The sequence below is a fragment of the Somniosus microcephalus genome, chromosome 20 (genome assembly GCF_052327205.1).
Source record: "Somniosus microcephalus isolate GS21.2 chromosome 20, FLI_Smic_1.0, whole genome shotgun sequence".
Classification (NCBI taxonomy): Eukaryota; Metazoa; Chordata; class Chondrichthyes; order Squaliformes; family Somniosidae; genus Somniosus; species Somniosus microcephalus.
Genome location: NC_141006.1, coordinates 55,248,207 through 55,268,536, shown reverse-complemented (window position 1 = coordinate 55,268,536; position 20,330 = coordinate 55,248,207). Strand labels below are relative to the sequence as shown.

The following is a 20,330-nucleotide window of genomic DNA, read 5'->3' as shown; positions in this document are numbered from 1 at the left end:
TTTAAGTCGTGGCACCGATGGTGCCATCGAGGAGTGATTTTAAATGTTAATTAGGCCCCTGCCTACCTTTTGCAGGAGTCTCGTCAATAGACTGATTTGGGTTTATAAAAATGGACTGGAATGGGGTCGGATTGCTCGATCCCAATATTTTAACTCCACCTCCCCAACACTCACCCACCCGTTGGGTGGGTTAAAATCAAGACCATGTTTTCTGGTTTACAAATCCAGTAACATAACCACCACACTAACCCTACCTATATTTGCTGAGCGATCAGAGGATCTGTTTATCAAGTGTAAGCGCACGTTCATCAATCAGAAAATGAGCACAGCCTCGATATAATTCTGACTTAAGGTAAGGATCTCGCGGAAACAAGTCAAGACGGTCAGTGATCAACAAAACCGTAAAGTCTCGCTGTGAGACAGACAAATTATCAATAACTTGACACACCAATGTAGGTACAGCATCAAGACCATTTATTGTTCTGAAAAACCAGGGCTTTATGTTAAATGCTGACACATCACATGAACACCAGAAAAAGAATGAAATTCAGTCACATTGGAGGGAGCAAGTGTTGAGGCTCTAACCAGGCGGCAGTTCCACACCATTTGCAGTGTTTTTGGCTTTCTTTCAATTATTTTTTCTCCCTTCTTGACAATAACGAATTTGTAGGTTCCAACTGCTTGGCGGCCAGAGTGAAAGGATTAGCGGAAAACAAGGGTGGGGGGAGACACTAGCAGGCTGAGGAGAGAGTGACAGGCCCCAGTCAGTGATGAACAGGCTGAGGAGAGAGTGACAGGCCCCAGTCAGTGATGAACAGGCTGAGGAGCGAGTGACAGGCCCCAGTCAGTGATGAACAGGCTGAGGAGAGAGTGACAGGCCCCAGTCAGTGATGAACAGGCTGAGGAGCGAGTGACAGGCCCCAGTCAGTGATGAACAGGTTGAGGAGCGAGTGACAGGCCCCAGTCAGTGATGAACAGGCTGAGGAGAGAGTGACAGGCCCCAGTCAGTGATGAACAGGCTGAGGAGAGAGTGACAGGCCCCAGTCAGTGATGAACAGGCTGAGGAGCGAGTGACAGGCCCCAGTCAGTGATGAACAGGCTGAGGAGAGAGTGACAGGCCCCAGTCAGTGATGAACAGGCTGAGGAGAGAGTGACAGGCCCCAGTCAGTGATGAACAGGCTGAGGAGAGAGTGACAGGCCCCAGTCAGTGATGAACAGGCTGAGGAGAGAGTGACAGGCCCCAGTCAGTGATGAACAGGCTGAGGAGCGAGTGACAGGCCCCAGTCAGTGATGGAACAGGCTGAGGAGCGAGTGACAGGCCCCAGTCAGTGATGAACAGGTTGAGGAATGAGTGACAGGCCCCAGTCAGTGATGAACAGGTTGAGGAGCGAGTGACAGGCCCCAGTCAGTGATGAACAGGCTGAGGAGCGAGTGACAGGCCCCAGTCAGTGATGAACAGGCTGAGGAGAGAGTGGCAGACCCCAGTCAGTGATGAACAGGCTGAGGAGAGAGTGACAGGCCCCAGTCAGTGATGAACAGGCTGAGGAGAGAGTGACAGGCCCCAGTCAGTGATGAACAGGCTGAGGAGAGAGTGACAGGCCCCAGTCAGTGATGAACAGGCTGAGGAGCGAGTGACAGGCCCCAGTTAGTGATGAACAGGCTGAGGAGCGAGTGACAGGCCCCAGTCAGTGATGGAACAGGCTGAGGAGCGAGTGACAGGCCCCAGTCAGTGATGAACAGGTTGAGGAGCGAGTGACAGGCCCCAGTCAGTGATGAACAGGTTGAGGAGCGAGTGACAGGCCCCAGTCAGTGATGAACAGGCTGAGGAGCGAGTGACAGGCCCCAGTCAGTGATGAACAGGCTGAGGAGCGAGTGACAGGCCCCAGTCAGTGATGAATCTTGAGAATGAGTCAGAAGATGAATGTTGGCTGTGTGGAATGGTCTCCATGGTGACGGATGAGGGAGTTGAAGGTGGCCGCTTGGGCCATTGAGTTAGGAGAGCGCTCTCTGCAGGAAGACTGGAATAAAGGACAGAACCAGCAGCGTGGCAGTGGCTGGGATAAATCCGACAGCTCCGCTGTCTGTTGGCTTAGGAGTGTTGGCTGCAGTCATCGTTTTTGATGCATTCTTCGGCTGAAAGAAAAAGGAAAATGAGTAAAAGGCAAAACAGATTTCAGTCCGGGAGTTTTAATAAGCCCGCAACTGAATTCAGCTCAGGTCAATATTTAAGTAACCGGAGAAAAATATTTCCAAATTAGGAATTCAAATTTTGCCTACAAAACAACAGCGACTGCACTTCAAAAGTAATCCATTGTCTTGGGAGACCATTGGGCTGCCAACCCTCCAGGATTGGCCTGGATTCTCCAGGAATTGAAGATTAATCTCCTGGACACTGCTACCAGCAAAAACCCAGGAGAAAAAAAAATCACAGAGGCGTTAAAATAATGTGTTATTTTCATTTTCTTTGAACACTTTTGTTTATTACTGTAGTTATAAAAATATTGGAGATGTGGAAAAATGCTGTTTGACTGACAGTCACAATCATCCAATTGGGTAACAAAGAGTTTTTTCACTTCCCAATTGGCCGTAGGAAGGCGGGGCGTCGCGCGGATGGACGTGTTGCGCGACCAATGGCGGGAGTGTGGGAGCGGGGTGGTCGGAGGCAGGTGGGGCCAGTGATATGTCCAAACCAGAGGTGGTAACCCTAGGCGGTCAGCTCCTGTTAATACATAAGGCACGGTGCAAGGACCCAGATTGCCATTTTAAGTGGGAACTGGTGAAGACTCTGCGCCAGACACACTCTGACCCTTTCCATGGGCGAGGGAGCCCGAGAGGCCCAGCCGAGGTCAGTTTGGAATTATTTTTGTGGAGCAGGTGTGCGGAGCACGGGGTCGCTATTGAAACCTCCAGGAATACGTCCAACCAGAGTTGGCAACCCCTAGGACACCCTGATGAGATGAGAGGCCTTATATAAATACAAAGACTCTTTTACTGAAACACTCCGCTGTGACCCAGCGTTTTGAGCAAAGGCAGCATCTGGGTCTCCCAAAGGTGCAGTTTATCACCTCTGCTGCTGCTCCAAGCCCTGTGATGGGGGATTGGGCCAGAACTCAACCACAAACCAAGGCAGAGTTCCTTTAAAAACACGCTCAGACATCCTTTCTGAAGACTACGGACACTGAGCCACCCAGACCAGGAAAAACCCAGTTCCATCTCTTGGTCTGTGCTGAGGTAACTGACCTCAGTCAGGTCAGTGACAGGAGGCATAACATCCCTGCACTACAGAGGGGAAATTCAGCCAGGGTTCCCTGACTCCCAATCACTATCGAGTGCCCCCATTGAAAAAGGGTCGTGTCTGGACCACAGATGAGGCCAGGTAATGACTGAAGCTCCTTTATTAATGAACGATCCAAGATTGCCTGTTCTTCCCTGTGATTAACAGCCCATTAACAAAATTACATAGAATTTGGAGCACAGGATATTCAGCCAGTGTTAATGCCTCAGCTCATCTGCTGTTGAAACCCTCACCCATGCCTTTATTACCTTCAGTTTTGATTATTCCAATGTTCTCCTGGCTGGTCTCCCTCCTTCCACCCTCCATAAACTTCAGCTCAATCAAAACTCTGAGGCCTGTATCCTAACTCGCACCAAGTCCCGTTCACCCCTGTGCTCGCTGATCTACATTGGCTCCTGGTCCAGCAACACCTTGATTTTAAAATTCTCATCCTTGTGTTCAAATCCCTCCATGGCCTTGTCCCTCCCTATCTCTGTAACCTCCTTTTGCCCTACGACTCTCCGAGATCTCTGCGCTCCTCCAATTCTGGCATCTTGCACGCCCCCAATTTCCATCACTCCGCCATTGGTAGCCATTTCTTTAGTTGCCGAGGCCCAAACTCTGGAATTCCCTCCCTAAATCTCTCCACCTCTCTCTCCTACTTTAAGATGCTCCTTAAAACCTACCTCTTTGACCAAGCTTTCAGTCACCTGTCCTAATATCTATTTAGGTGGCTCGGTGTCAAATTTTGTCTGATAACGCTCCTGTGAAATGCCTTGGGATGTTTTACTATGTTAAAGCCGCAACATAAATAAATGCAAGTTGTTGTTGGTTTAATGGTAGACGTGAACTCACAGACTTGTAACTCTCATTAGGCAGTTGCAAGGCAGCAGGTATGAAGATGCCCATTGCAGAATCATTTCACACTGCATGAGTAAGTGTTATATGTGCGTGATAAACAATTAACTGCAGCAGTCTGTGCAAAAACCTGCTGTCGAGACCTGTCCCGCTGACAGACTTTGCACAAGTTGCACTGCCCCGAACTCTCTGTGGTTTAATAATGTGACAGTGACTGACAGCGGGGAAAGCAGTCAGAGATGGAAACCATTGAGAGTTTCTCTCAGACTCTACAGGTAACTTAAGAATAGCATAGATATATTTAAAGGGAAGCTAGATAAGTGCATGAGGGAGAAAGGAATAGGAGGATATGTTGATGGGATTGGATGAAGAAGGGTGGGAGGAGGCTCGTGTGGAGCATAAACACTGGCATAGACCAGTTGGGCCGAGTGTGCTGTAAATTCGGTGCAATTCCATATGCCTCGTCCAATATGACGCTGTATTTAAAAATATTTCTAAGAGAACACTCTGAATGGTCCCACCATAAGTGACACAAATCAGAAGGTCTTCAGCTCTATCCCCGGTCTGTGCTGGGTTAGCTGATCTGAGCCATTGTAGATGAGGTGCTACACCTGGCTTCATCCCTCCTGGGTCATGGAGCAGGAGAAAAGCCAAGATTCCTGCTCCTAATTACATCTAATGACATACCTCTCTCCCCCGTACTGGAGAGTGCAAGGCGAGGACCTGATTCGGCTTGTGTGTGACAGCCCCCATGGTCAAAGAGCTTGTCCAGCCTTACACCTAAAGGATGGGCACCTGGGGGAGGGGTCTAAGGGTGTCATGGCTGTGGAACCAGATTTTAGTGAGAGTCAGCACCTTCAGTAGAGGAGGGGACCTGAACCATAGTGAGAGTCAACACCTTCAGGAGAGGAGGGGACCTGTACCCCAGTGAGAGTCAGCACCTTCAGGAAAGGAGAGGACCCGTACCCCAGTGAGAGTCAGCACCTTCAGGAAAGGAGAGGACCCGTACCCCAGTGAGAGTCAGCATCTTCAGTAGAGGAGAGGACCTGAACCATAGTGAGAGTCAACACCTTCAGGAGAGGAGGGGACCTGTACCCCAGTGAGAGTCAGCACCTTCAGGAAAGGAGAGGACCCGTACCCCAGTGAGGGTCAGCACCTTCAGGAGAGGAGAGGACCCGTACCCCAGTGAGAGTCAGCACCTTCAGGAGAGATGGGGACCTGTACCCCAGTGAGAGTCAGCACCTTCAGGAAAGGAGAGGACCCGTACCCCAGCGAGAGTCAGCACCTTCAGGAAAGGAGAGGACCCGTACCCCAGCGAGAGTCAGCACCTTCAGGAGAGGAGAGGACCCGTACCCCAGTGAGAGTCAGCACCTTCAGGAAAGGAGAGGACCCGTACCCCAGCGAGAGTCAGCACCTTCAGGAGAGGAGAGGACCCGTACCCCAGTGAGAGTCAGCACCTTCAGGAGAGATGGGGACCCGTACACCAGTGAGAGTCAGCACCTTCAGGAGAGGAGGGGACCTGAAGCCCAGTGAGAGTCAGCACCTTCAGTAGAGGAGGGGACCTGAACCATAGTGAGAGTCAGCACCTTCAGGAGAGGAGGAGACCTGTACCCCAGTGAGAGTCAGCACCTTCAGGAAAGGAGAGGACCCGTACCCCAGCGAGAGTCAGCATCTTCAGGAGAGGAGGGAACCTGAACCCCAGTGAGAGTCAGCACCTTCAGGAGAGGAGGGGACCCGTACACCAGTGAGAGTCAGCACCTTCAGGAGGGGAGGGGACCCGTACCCCAGTGAGAGTCAGCACCTTCAGGGGAGGAGGGGACCTGTACCCCAGTGAGAGTCAGCACCTTCAGGAGAGGAGGGGACCCGTACCCCAGTGAGAGTCAGCACCTTCAGGAGAGGAGGGGACCCGTACACCAGTGAGAGTCAGCACCTTCAGGAGGGGAGGGGACCCGTACCCCAGTGAGAGTCAGCACCTTCAGGAGAGGAGGGGACCTGTACACCAGTGAGAGTCAGCACCTTCAGGGGAGGAGGGGACGTGAACCCCAGTGAGAGTCAGTACCTTCAGGAGAGATGGGGACCTGTACCCCAGTGAGAGTCAGCACCTTCAGGGGAGGTGGGGATCTGTACCCCAGTGAGAGTCACTGAGAGCCTTTATCACTAATACTACAAGGGCCCTGTGTGTGTGTGAGAGAGAAGCTGAAGATAATGTTGTATTAAATATTAGCCTGTTACCTCACTGACTGGGTAGACTGTGGGGGTGGGGCGAAGATCCGAGAGAACAAGGCAACTCCAGATATTTAGCTCACTTTAGATGGGGCATCCAGAACTCAGCTGCCCATGTCCTAACTCGCACCAAGTCCCGTTCACCCATCACCCTTGTGCTCGCTGACTTACACTGTCTCCCGGTTAAGCAACGCCTCGATTTTAAGATTCTCATCCTTGTTTTCAAATCCCTCCATGGCCTTGCCCCTCCCTATCTCTGTAATCTCCTCCAGCCCCACAACCCCCCGAGATATCTGCGCTCCTCTAATTCTGCCCTCTTGAGCGTCCCTGATTATAATTGATCAACCATTGGTGGCCGTGCCTTCTGTTGCCTAGGCCCTAAGCCCTGGAATTCCCTGCCTAAACCTCTCTGCCTCGCCACCTCTCTTTCCTCCTTTAAGATGCTCCTTAAAATCTACCTCTTTGACTAAGGTTTTGGTCATCTGCCCTAATTTCTCTTAATATGGCTCGGTGTCAAATTTGTTGTCTTATAATACACCTGTGAAGCGCCTTGGGACATTTTACTATGTTAAATGCGCTATATAAATACAAGTTGTTGTTGTTGGGGGTGGGGTGGGACAAACAGCATTAAAAATGAAATATCCTTCAAACATCACGCAAAGCCTGGTTTCAGTATTCGGCACCTCACAGCATTTCTCATGCAGCTCCCCACTGAAACTTTTAGTACACCTTAGCTAAGGGCTGCCAGCTCATTCCTGGCTCCTTGTTGGAGGCCCCCGTCTCTGCCTCAGCTCCAGTACGCAATGAGAAGTGCTTCCTTTCTGTTTTGCTACTTCACTGCTCACTTTGAGTCTCAGTTTTCGGTTCTTTATAAATGCAGAATGACTTTCTGAAGAGCTCAGGGAAGCGCCTTGGAACGTTATACTATGTTAAAGGTGCTCTCTAAATGCAAGTTATTGTTGTACAGTTAGTAACAACAGGGTAATTTTGACTTTGGGTGAAGTCAATGGAACTAAAAGTAGGACAGATATAAAACAGGTGGCTGTTCCAATATTGCCCATTTTACGCTATTACCCAAAGACAAAATTACCCCGAATGTGTAATAATTGTATAAAATCCCTCTGTTTCAACAGATTAACACCTTCAAAGAAATAACAGAGAGAAGAATCTCACCTGAGCATGTTTGCTAACATCACAGTGAGACACACCCAGAAAACAAAAGCAATGGTTTGTAGAATCGACTGGAATGACCACAATTAAATGGAGAGATGATCGGGCATGTTGGCAGCTCCTGGGTCACAGAGAGCAAGTGTTCAGGAGACATGAGAACTGGGCTGGGCTTCGTGAGCTGAGCTGAAAGGATGTATAAATTAGGATGGGCTGATTGGAATTTCCCTGTTTCCTTGTTCTAAGTTAAGTGGGATTCTCCCAGACTGTGTGGGACAGAGAGGAACAGTCTAAAAGTAGCCGGGACAGGATAGGCCTGGTCCCTGGCTAGAGGTGGAGTGGGTCGAACACTGGCCTTTCATGAGTTATAATCCCTCATCCCTGGTAACATTCCAGTGAATCGACACCGCAACAGTTCCATTGCTTTTATATCCTTCCTGAAATGATTTGCCCAAAACTGTACCTTTAGAGAGGGTGTGGGTGAGATTTACTAGAATGGTATCAGGGATGAGGAACTTCAGTTATGTGGAGAAACTGGAGAAGATGAGGTTTTTATTCTAAGAGCAGAAAAAGTTAAGAACATAAGAATCGGGTGGGATATGTGTCGGTGCAGGCTCAATGGGCCGAAATGGCCTCTATCTGCACTGTGGGGTTTCTGTGATTCTGTGATTCTGTGAAATAGAAGCAGGAGTGGGCCATATGGCCCCTCGAACCTGCTCTGCCATTCAATAAGATCAGGGCTGAACTTTTGCATCAAGCCCACATTCCTGTCCTATCCCCATACCCTCTATCGACTAAGAGGAGCTTTGATAGAGGTGTTCAAAATCATGAAGGGTTTTAATAGAGTGAATAAGGAGAAACTGTTTCCACTGGCATGAGGGTCGGTAACCAGAGGACGCAGATTTAAGATGATTGGCTAAAGAACCAAAGGGGCGATGAGGAGAATTAGTTTTACGCAGCGAGTTGTTGTGATCTGGAATGCGCTGCCTGAAAGGGTGGTGGAAGCAGATTCAATAGTAACTTTCAAAAGCGAATTGGATAAATACTTGAAGGGAAAACATTTACAGGGCTATGAGGAAAGAGCAGGGGGAGTGGGACTAATTGGATCGCTCTTTCAAAGAGCCGGCACAGGTGCGATGGGCCGAATGGCCTCCTTCTGTGCTGTGCCATTCTATGGTTCTGTATGATTCTACATTACTCATAGGTCAGTTCGAGAGCAAATGTGGTTATTTGTACATTTCTGGCTCCAGGTCAGAAGTTAGCATGAATTTACTGGCTTTTTAACCTTTTTTTAAGATTGCTTTGCGTGTGCTGAACAATGGACACACTGGCCAGAATTTGCCACTTCTTCATTGCCAACTCACGATTTCCCAAGTCCGAAAAAATGAACAGGGGTAAAATCGCAAGCTGGCGAGGGTAGTGGCAGAAAACCCCTGATGGTTAAATATATTGCACGAGGATAAATATTAAAATCATGGAATAACAACAGAAAATGCTGGAAAAACTCAGCAAGTCAGGCAACATCCGTGGAGAGAAATTTGAGTTGACGTTTCGGGTTTGACCCTTCTTCAAAACTGGAGAGAAAAGGAACTAGATCGAAGGCAGGGCTGCGATCGGACAAAAGAATAAAAGAACCAAAAGAAGTAAAAGAGATTAGAAGCTAGACGAGATGGTAATAGGCTGTGATTAGGTGTAAAGTGTACTGGCAGGGCAAAAGATAGCTGCCAGGTGTGAGAGAGAAACAAAAGGAAAGGGGGGGGGGGGGAAAGGAAAGGAGTGGAAAAATATAAGTGAAAATGAAATGGGGGCCGAGGTTATGATCTGAAATTGTTGAACTCGATATTGAGACCGGAAGGCTGCAGAGTGCCTAATCGGAAGATGAGGTGCTGTTCCTCGAGTTTACGTTGAGCTTCCGTGGAACAGTACAAGAGGCCAAGGACGGTGAGGTCCGAGTGGGAATGGAGCGGTGAATTGAAATGACAGGCGACCGAAAGCTCGGGGTCACCCTTACGGACTGAACGGAGGTGTTCCGCAAAGCAGTCACCCAATCTGCGTTTGGTCTCCCCAATGTAGAGGAGACCGCATCGTGAGCAGCGAATACAGTATGCTAGATTGCGAGAAGTACAAGTAAATCGCTGTTTCACCTGGAAGGGGTGTTTGGGGCCCTGGACAGTGGGGAGGGGGGAGGTATAGGGGCAGGTGTTACATCTCCTCCGCTTGCACGGGAAGGTGCCAGGCGAAGGGGAAGGGCTGTTTGGGGTGATAGAGGAGTGGACTAGGGTGTCTCGGAGAGAGCGGTCCCTGCGGAATGCTGAAAGGGGAGGGGAGGGAAAGATACGTTTGGTGGTGGGATCACTTTGGAGGTAGCGGAAATGCCGGAGGATGATCCGTTGAATGTGGAGGCTGGTGGGGTGAAAGGTGAGGACAAGGGGAACCCTATCGTGGTTCCGGGAGGGAGGGGCAGGGGTGAGGGCAGAGGTGCGGGAGATAGAACTGACACGGTCGAGGGCAGTGTCAACCACGGTAGAGGGGAATCCTCGGTTGCGGAAAAAGGAAGACATGTCTGAAGCACTGGTGTGGAAGGTGGCATCGTCGGAGCAGATACGGCGGAGGCGGAGAAACTGGGAGAATGGAATAGAGTCCTTACAGGAAGCGGGGTGGGAGGAAGTGTAGTCCAGGTAGCTGTGGGAGTCAGTGGGCTTGTAGTAAATATTGGTCGATAACCTATCCCCAGAGATGGAGACGGAGAAGTCGAGGAAGGAAAGGGAAGAGTCAGAGATGGACCATGTGAAGGTGAGGGAAGGGTGGAAATTGGAGGCAAAGTGAATGAAATTGTCAAGTTCGGGGCGAGAGCAGGAAACGGCACCGATACAGTCATCAATGTATCGGAAAAAGAGGTGAGGGAGGGGACCCGAGTAGGACTGGAACAAAGATTGTTCCACATAGCCCACGAAAAGGCAGGCATAGCTAGGACCCATGCGGGTACCCATGGCAACACCTTTGATTTGGAGGAAATGAGTGGAGTTAAAGGAGAAGTTGTTCAATGTGAGAACAAGTTCAGCCAGGCGGAGGAGGGTCGTGGTGGATGGGGACTGGTCGGGCCTCTGTTCGAGGAAGAAGCGGAGTGCCCTCAGGCCATCCGGGTGGGGGATGGAGGTGTAGAGGGATTGTACGTCCATGGTGAAAAGGAAGCGGTTGGGGCCAGGAAACTGGAAACTGTTAAAGTGGCGGAGGGCGTCCGAAGAGTCGCGGATGTAGGTGGGAAGAGACTGGACAAGGGGAGAAAAGATAGAGTCAAGATAGGAAGAGATAAGTTCCGTAGGGCAAGAACAGGCTGAAACGATGGGTCTACCAGGGCAGTCCTGTTTGTGGATCTTGGGAAGGAGGTAGAAGCGGGCTGTGCGGGGTTGGGGAACTATGAGGTTGGTGGCAGCGGGGGGAAGATCTCCAGAGGAGATGAGGTCAGTGACAGTCTTGGAAACGGTGGTTTGATGTTCGGTAGTGGGGTCATGGTCCAGGTGGAGGTAGGAGCAGGTGTCGGAGAGTTGGCGTTCCGCTTCCGCTAGGTAGAGGTCAGTACGCCAAACAACAACAGCACCACCCTTGTCAGCGGGTTTAATGACAATGTCAGGGTTGGATCTAAGAGAATGGAGTGCTGCAAGTTCAGAGGGAGGTAGGTTGGAGTGAGTGAGGGGAGCAGAGAAATGGAGACGGCCGATGTCACGGCGGCAGTTAGCGATGAAAAGATCTAGAGAGGGTAAGAGGCCAGGGGGAGGGGTCCAGGTAGAATGGGAATTCTGCAAGCGGGAGAAAGGGTCAGTTGTGCGGGGGGAGGACTCCTGGCCAAAGAAGTGGGCACGGAGACGAAGGCGGCGGAAAAAGAGCTCAGCATCGTGCCGAGCTCGAAATTCATTGAGGTGGGGGCGTAAGGGGATGAAGCTCAGGCCTTTGCTGAGGACTGATCGTTCAGGGTCAGAGAGTGGAAGGTCATGGTGCTGATTATTTTGTAAATTCTCCTAAACCCAACAGTCGCCAGGTTACGGTGGAAAGTATTTCCAGTCAAACAGCTGCCAGGAAGTTCTGGTCTGTGCGATATGTGAGACTGTTAACGTACTTCAGTAACTGACGAAAAAGCAAGGTGTCTTGTATCAACACTGTAATTAGTAACTAGGAATAAAACACGTACATTTTAACAGTGGAATGACAGTCAAACCACCATTGAACACAAGGAAAACATTTATTTCAGCTGAACATCTGGACCAGCCAACTTTGTAGGCAGAAAACTAAATTGGTAAAAACCTTAGCCTCTCTCCGATCCCAATTCAGCCAAGGAGTAGGACAGTGAGAGGCAGCTGATTTCCTCCTGTTTATTATATGTTAGCGACCGCAAGAAAGTCTCCTATCTGGACTATTCCTAGTGAAATCGCGATCTCTTCTTTAAAAAAGTTAGAAACAGCAACCTGAGGCAATCTACCCCACCTCCCCGACCCCCAATCTATGCAAGAGAGCAACCAAAAGAATTTAGCTGGATCTCAATGACACAGAATATCCAGGCAACACAGGAGACCATAAACACACTCTCTGACAATTATCCCAAACAATTGACCTGTTATCTAATAGGGATTCTCTATTAGATTATCTATATTGGTTCTGATGTGATTTACCAATTAAGGCCGGTTACAGTATGAGTTTAACTGTAGAGATCACAGGTTTAGTCAAGGGAGTTAATGCTGACCGTTGCTGGAGTCTAATGCCCTAATTCTGAATTTTGAGTTTTATTGCTTTGTACAAAACAATCACAGCTCTCACTGTGTCTTTATAATCCAATGTACATCAAAGGTGAATAGATTTGTTTTGCTTACTGACATGGAGTGCGTTAAATCAAGTTTGGCTGATGTCCCCCAAGTGAGCTAAGTGTTCAAATACCAAAGGGCATAAGTTAAAAAAATTAGAATGTCGGGATCAGGAAGTGAAGGGAGGTGGAACCTGTAGGGAAAGGGAATTGCGGAATAAGTAAGCAGTGTGAATGGTTCAAGGGACAATTAGATGTGTTTCTGGAGTGAAGAGAAGCTGGGTGGTGGGCGGAGGTGGTGAGAAGGTACGTGGCTCAGTAGGGTGAGGTTGAGGTCCATCAAAAAAAGGATGGGCTTGCCTGTCTGTGGAAACCATTGCAGAGAGTTCTGCCTGAAGCCCAGGCCATATTTAATCTCCCGGGCCTTATTGAAACACCGCAGCTCTTTCCCTGGACTGAAACCGGCGGGAGTGACGTCCGAGCTTGGGACCGGGAGCCCGAGGACCTGGGCCGGGACCCAAGGGAACGGTCCCTAGCATGGTTAGTGCTTCCCCAGGGAGGGAGGCCCAAGGACAGGGTGGCACTCCTGCTTCTCCTGACCCACAAGGATTCCTCAGAAAAGTAATATTGTTATAATAACTTGGCCTCTCCTGGCCTGTCCGCTGCCTCCTGCCAGGAATTACTGTCAGGTTTGGCCCTGTGCGAGCCTCCCAAGATTTTTAGTTAAAATGGAGCCGCGATGCCAATGATGTCCTCGGACCGTGACATTTGCATGATCTGAGGTCTGGTAAGATAGTGGGGTGGGGCAGGAATGCGACGGAACCCTTCGCCATCTTAACCATACCATCTTAATACCCCACCATCATAACCCACCCATCTAAACCCCCCACCTTCATAACCCACCCATCTAAACCCCCCACCTTCATAACCCACCCATCTAAACCCCCCACCTTCATAACCCACCCATCTAAACCCCCCACCTTCATAACCCACCCATCTAAACCCCCACCTTCATAACCTCCCTCCATCTTAAACCCCTGCCATCTTAACTCCTCCGCATCTTAACCTCCCTCCACCTTAAAACCCCGCCATTTTAACCACCGCACCAGCCACCGCCCGCCCCCCCCCCCCCCCCCAGCTGTACCATTCCCACCAGGCGTGCAGGGTTCAAATCGACCCTAAAGATTCTGAATTACAACAGTGTCGCCCCCTCCCCATAGATTTCATCAGGTAAATTCTTTGGCCATCAGGGCATTTGCTTACAGGGAGGTCCCACAGAACATATATCCAGCTCACCGTGCAGTCACACTCCCACTTTGCACAAATGATTCCACAAACACATTTTGTAGCCAAAACCTTATGATTTACAACTTGCATGTCTATAGCACTCCTCGCATGCAGGAAGCAGTCTCAAAGAGCTTTACATTGAGGAAAAGTCTGGGGACCTTGGGTGTGAGGGGAGAGGGTGAGGTGAGAGAGTGTGAGGTGGTGAGGTGGGAGAGTGTGAGAGAGAGGGTAGGGGAGAAGGTGGGAGGAGACGGTGAGGTGGGAGAGGACAGGGTAGAGGGCAGGGGAGAGGGTGGGGAGAGCAGATGGGGGAGAGAATGGGAGGAGGCGGTGAGGTGGGAGAGGGGCAGGGGAGAGGGTGGGGTAGAAGCCGGTGAAGAGGTCGGGGGAAAGTGTGAGGTGTGAGGGTGGGGGGAGAGAGTGATGTGTGGGAAGGTGGGGGACAGGGTGAGGTGGGAGAGAGCAGGGGAGATGGAGGGGGAGAGGGAAGGGGAGAGGAAGGGGGAGAGGGCAGGGGAGAGGAAGGGGGAGATGGAGGGGGAGAGAGCAGGGAGAGAGGGAGGGGAGAGAGAGGGGGAGATGGTGGGGAGAGAGAGGGGGAGAGGGTGGGGAGAGAGAGGGGGAGTGGGAGGGGAAGAGGGCAGGGAGAAGGTGGGGGAGAGGTTGGAGAGAGAGGGGGAGAGGGAGGGGTGAGAGAGAGGGGGAGAGGGAAGGGTGAGAGCAGGGGAGAGGGAGGGGTGAGAGCAGGGGTGAGGGAGGGGGAGAGAGCAGGGGAGAGGGAGGGGGAGAGGGCAGGGGAGAGGGAGGGGGAGAGCGGGGGAGAGCGAGGGGGAGAGAGTGGGGGAGGGGGAGAGCGGGGGAGAGAGTGGGGGAGGAGGGGAGGGGGAGAGAGCGGGGGAGAGAGTGGGGGAGGAGGAGAGGGGGAGAGAGTGGGGGAGGAGGAGAGGGGGAGAGAGAGGGGGAAAGGGAGGGGGAGGGGAGAGGGAGGGGGAGAGAGCAGGGTGAGGGAGGAGGAGAGGGTGGGGAGAGAGAGGTGGGAGAGGGAGGGGGAGAGGGGGGAGAGAGAGGGGAGAGGGAGGGGGAGAGAGAGGGGGAGAGGGAGGGGGAGAGGGAGGTGGAGAGGGTGGGGAGAGAGAGGGAGAGGGAGGGGGAGAGAGCAGGAGAGAGGGTGGAGAGAGAGAGAGGGGGAGAGGGAGGGGGAGAGAGGGAGGGGAGAGAGGGGGGAGAGGGAGGGGGAGAGGGAGGGGGAGAGGATGGGGAGAGAGGGAGAGGGAGGGGGAGAGGGTGGGGAGAGAGAGGGAGGGGGAGAGGGTGGGGAGAGAGAGGGAGGGGGAGAGGGTGGGGAGGGAGAGGGAGGGGGAGAGGGTGGGGAGAGAGAGGGAGGGGGAGAGGGTGGGGAGAGAGAGGGAGAGGGAGGGGGAGAGGGTGGGGAGGGAGGGTGGGGAGGGAGGGGGGAGGGGGAGAGGAGGGGGAGAGAGCAGGAGAGAGGAGGGGAGAGAGCAGGGGAGGGGAGAGGGAGGGGAGAGAGGGAGAGAGCAGGGAGAGGGAGGCGGAGAGGGCAGGGAGAGGGAGGGAGAGAGGGTGGGGGAGAGGGCAGGGGAGAGGGCAGGGGAGAGAGCAGGGAGGGGGAGAGGGAGGGGGAGAGGGAGGGGGCGATGGGGGAGAGAGGGGGAGAGAGCGGGGGAGATGGAGGGGAGGGGGAGAGGGAGGGGGCGAGGGTGGGGAGAGGGAGGGGGAGATGGCAGGGGAGAGGGAGGGGGGAGAGAGAGGCGGAGAGAGCGGGGGAGAAGGCAGTGGGGGGCTAATTATTGAGTGGCAGCTCCGCAGTTCCACCAGTTACTGTTTCTATACGGGGCGGTCAATGTTTGCCAAGGACGGCACTGGAGAGGTCCGAGCGGGACTAGACAAAGTAGAGCACAGAGATTATGGAAATCCTTCAACAACCTAAATAACAAAAAGCTCCACATTACCAGGCACAGTAGAAAGTGGAGATAAACACAGGCTCCTATCTTAAAAGCAGACTTTTGGTTTTCATTTGGGAAATTCCTATAAAGCACATTGTCAGTTTATAAACCAAACAGTATAAAGCACATTGTCAGTTTATAAACCAAACAGCCTGTATATATTAGGGCAGGATTGTGGAGCATGATGGGGCCAACAATTATAAGAACATAAAAACATAAGAAATAGGAGCAGGAGTCGGCCACTTGGCCCCTCGAGCCTGCTCCGCCATTCAATAAGATCATGGCTGATCTTCTACCTCATCTCCACTTTCCTGCACTATCCCCATATCCCTTGATTCCCTTAATATTCAAAAATCTATCGATCTCTGTCTTGAATATACCCAATGACTGAGCCTCCACAGCCCTCTGGGGCAGAGAATTCCAAAGATTCACCACCCTCTGAGTGAAGAAATTTCTCCTCATTTCAGTCCTAAATGGCCGACTCCTTATTCTGAGACTGTGACCCCTGGTTCTAGACTCCCCAGCCAGGGGAAACATCCTCCCTGCATCTACCCCGTCAAGCCCTGTAAGAATTTAGTATCTTGCAAACCCCGCCCCCCCCTCCATCCACTGCCCCCACACCTTGATTCTAGGAAGACAAGCTTCTGAATCTCATGCCCCCTCTACTGTCACATGGGGGGAGTGAGTTTGACATCTTGCTCCACACCCTGATCAGACAGCATGCTCCGAGACATCACTTAGTGAATCCGTCCTTCAGAACTTTCAGAATCGTTCGATCCTCCTAATATTGGCTGGGTTTATTTACTTTTCAGGCCATGTTCCCATTTTGGCACAGTGCTCTGTAAATCCAGTCACTGAAAAAAAGGTTAAAAATGAAAACTGGACCCTTATTCTTTCTGACTGGCATCTCTCACACTCTTGCCAACCCCTGGGAACTGCCTGACATCTCAAGCAGGGGAGGTTTGGGGGCAGGATCGCGCCTTAAATTCTGAAGTTCGCGCGCGTTGTTGATGATGAAAGTTGACTGAAAATCTCCAGATGGTGAAGCGGGGAAAGAATGAAAAATAAACGGCCACTGTCTGGCTGAAACTGATTGGTGCACCTCCCTTGCTGCCAGTTTAAACCCACACCAGTGTGAAACTGACAGAGAGGGCAGAGAGCAAGATGCAAGCATTTGAGGAAGATTAGATTTAAGATAAAGTAAGAGTTAATGAAACCCCAACCCGCCCAAGGAATCGAAGGGCTGCAACCTGCGGTTCAGAATCAGTCTGAAGGCGGCTCTCTCTTGCTGATTTCACAGATTTGAATGACATTTCAAATATTTACAGAGTTGGTCTCGGATCCCAGTGTTCGGTGTCCACTGATCCGAATCCGTTATAAATCAGATAGTCTGCTCCAACCGCAGGAATAAGGGGCCAGTGTTCATCGTTACCTATTTTTCAGTGGCTGGATTTAGAGTGCCCTCAAACACACTGTGCCAAAATATGAACATGGTCTGAAAAGTAAATAACCCCAGCCAATATTAGGAAATCCGGAGGATTCAGAAACAGGCGGGGAGGGAGAGCTTCAAAACTGCGGAGGGGTCAAGCTGCCTATTCTGTAACTGATTCTTTTTTTAAAATCCTTCCTTTCAACAAAGTGACTTTAAAAAAAAAAAGTTACTAGTTTATTAACTGAATACACTCACCTTAAGTTTTCTCAGATACTTGAATGGGGAACAGTCTCATTGATTCAGCAAGTTGCTGAGGTACCCTCACATGAGAGAAGGTAAACGTCAGACAGTTATATTACTGCCGGATTTTCTTTTGACAGGACCATAGTCTGCCTCACGGTTTGATTCACTCCGTCCACTACCACCCTGTCTAACCACTGCAAGGACCTGACTACAAACTGGACAATTATTTCTCCTGATCGTTCTCAGCATCTAAATCAAATCAATGCCATCTAATGTCTTGAACAACGTTAATTTCATGTGAATTTTACATTGTTAACACATGTAACAAACCAAAAGTGTGTCTCTGTACCTGTTCGACATTCGCTGTGCTCACACAACCCATGATGAGGGAGATGAGGAGACAGATCAGGATCTTGTTCATTGTTACCGAGCCGGGCATCGTGGCGATCTGAGCTGCCGATCTAACCAAATGACAAGTCAAAACCCCGACAGCGCCGGACCCTGCACCTCTGAGCTGAGCTCAGCGGAAACCAGCCAAATAAGGTCGTCAAAAAAACAGGCAGGAAATCGAGAGAAATAACTGAGAAAAACACACACGCACACTTTCTGAATTAAACACAGCCTGGGCACCATTGGTTGCTGAATGCCCTTAGAACTTGTATTGCCAGACAGTCTTTATATCAGAATTCTACTGATGTGGATTTGACTGTGTTCAGCAAAAATAGATAAAGAGGATATTTATTTTATTGTACTAACCGGTCTCCCGCGGCATGCTCCTAAATCAAGAGGCTGTTTTATAACAACAACAACTTGCATTTATATAGCACCTTTCACATAGTAAGGGGCTTCACAGAAATGTAATCAGACAAAAATTGACACTGAGCCAAAGAAGGAGACATTAGGACAGGTGGCCAATAGTATGGTCAAAGAGCTTTTAAGGGGAGTCCTAAAGGAGCAGAGAGAGGCGGAGAGGTTTAAAGAAAGACCTGCATTTATATAGTGCCTTTCACGACCTCAGGATGTCCCAAAGCGCTTTACAGCCAATGAAGTACTTTTTTTGAAGTGTAGTCACTCTTATAATGTATAGGAGGGAAGGAATTGCAGAGCTTAGGGCCTAGGCAGCTGAAGGCACGGCCGCCAATGGTGGGGCGAAGGAAGGAGCCAGAGATGAGAAGGAGCGAGGCTGTATAGGGATTTGAACACGAGGATGAGAGTATTGAAATTGAAGTGTTGATGGACTGGGAGCTAATGTAGGTCAGTGAGCACAAGGTTGTTGGGTGAACGGGTCATGGTGCGAGTTAGGACACGGGCAGTGAGCACAGGGGTGATGGGTGAACGGGACTTGGTGTGAGTTAGGACACGGGCAGTGAGCACAGGGTTGTTGGGTGAACGGGACTTGGTGCGAGTTAGGACACGGGCAGCAGAGTTTTGGATGAGCTCAAGTTTATGGAGGGTGGAAGCTGGGAGGCTGGCCAGGGGAGCGTTGGAATAGTCGAGTCTGGAGGAAAGAAAAGGATGGATGAGAGTTTCAGCAGCAGATGGGCTATGGCTGGGGCGGAGACAGGCGATATTATGGAGGTGGAAGTAGGTGGTGTTGGTGATGGAGAGGGTATGGCATTGGAAGCTCATATCAGGGTCAAATTGCACGCCAAACTGGCGAGCAGTCTGGTTCAACCTGAGACAGGGGATTGAGTCGGTGGCTAGGCTAGAGTTTGTGGTGGAAGCCAAAGACAATGGTTTCTGTCTTCCCAATGTTTTGTTGGAGGAAAGTTTGGCACATCCAGGACAGGATGTCAGGAAAGCAGCATGACAAATCAGAGGCAGTGGAGGGGGCGAGAGAGGTGCTGGTGAGGTAGAGCTGGGTGCTGTCAGCGTACATGTGGAAACTGACGTTATGTCTTCAGTTGATGTCACTGAGGGGCAGTATGTAGATGAGAAATAGGTGGGGGCCAAGGATAGATCCTTGGAGGACTCCAGAGGTAATGGTATGGGAAGAGGAGCCATTGCATGAACCATAAGATAAAGCTCCACCTTATCAGCAGAATTATACACTGGTGGGGTAGATTTTCTTCTTCATCACCTGGGCTGTAAGCTGGCAGAGTGGATCTCCCACCAATTATAGAACCCATATGCTGTATGGTCGGTCCTGAAGTTAATTGCTGCAGTTGAGGTATGTTTACAGACTGGCAGGTGCTTGCAATTTTCCAGCCACAGGTTAGAAGAAACCAGCATGAAATGACTGTCATTCTTTTTTTTTAATCTTATGATATTTTAAAGTGTGATGGCTGTGTATTAGAGGCAAAGTTTATAAATAAAGTCTAGCATTGCTGGTGGTAAGTTGAATGATTTTTTTTTAATGCATTCATTCATGGGATATGAGCATTGCTGGTAAGGCCGGCATTTATTGCCCATCCCTTGTTGCCCCTGAGAAAGTGGTGGTGAGCCATCTTCTTGAACCGCTGCAGTCCGTGTGGTGAAGATGCTCCCACAGTGCTGTTAGGGAGGGAGTTCCAGGACTTTGACCCAGTGACGATGAAGGAATGGCTGATATATGTCCAAGTCAGGATGGTGTGTGACTTGGAGGGGATCTTGTTTGCACTAGTTTATAAGGATGGGACTGCTATACCATGCTATGCATAATGTATCACTCTACTAGGATGAAGGTGTGCCCCTTTAAGACCAGAAAGTCTAACTGTTAATTAAACAAAGGATCATTCAGAGTTTAATTGTTCTATGGTGTAGGAGATTGGAAAATGCTTATAAGTTTCAGACTCCAGGTCAGAAGAACCTAGCATTAAGATTACCTGATTACTTGATCAATAAGATATTTTCTGTTGCTGTTCTCTAAGATTGCAAATGATTGGCTTTCTATTTTTTAAGTAACACAAAATTTGCATATAGAACTGTGACACCCAAGTGTGACGTGTTTAATGTACATAGATATATAGGTATACAGATAGATGCAGGGCAATTCCTCAATGGGCAACCAGTGTGGAAACAGATCGAATGGCAAGTTTGATATCTTGCTGACCTCTGTCTGTCCTGGAGCATGTGCTAATGTGGACTGAAAGCCATGGGCAAATGTTGAAA

General features: G+C 50.3%; 1 long non-coding RNA gene across 1 annotated transcript; it reads right to left on the bottom strand.

Moving 5' to 3' along the window:
* Positions 1-451: 451 nt before the first annotated feature.
* LOC147103285 (uncharacterized) lies at positions 452-17,866 on the bottom strand. Its single transcript, XR_015072937.1, has 2 exons — positions 17,590-17,866; positions 452-2,133 (listed from the first exon to the last, which is right to left on the bottom strand). It is a non-coding gene; the product is annotated as an uncharacterized LOC147103285 (long non-coding RNA).
* Between the last annotated feature and the right edge of the window lie 2,464 nt (positions 17,867-20,330).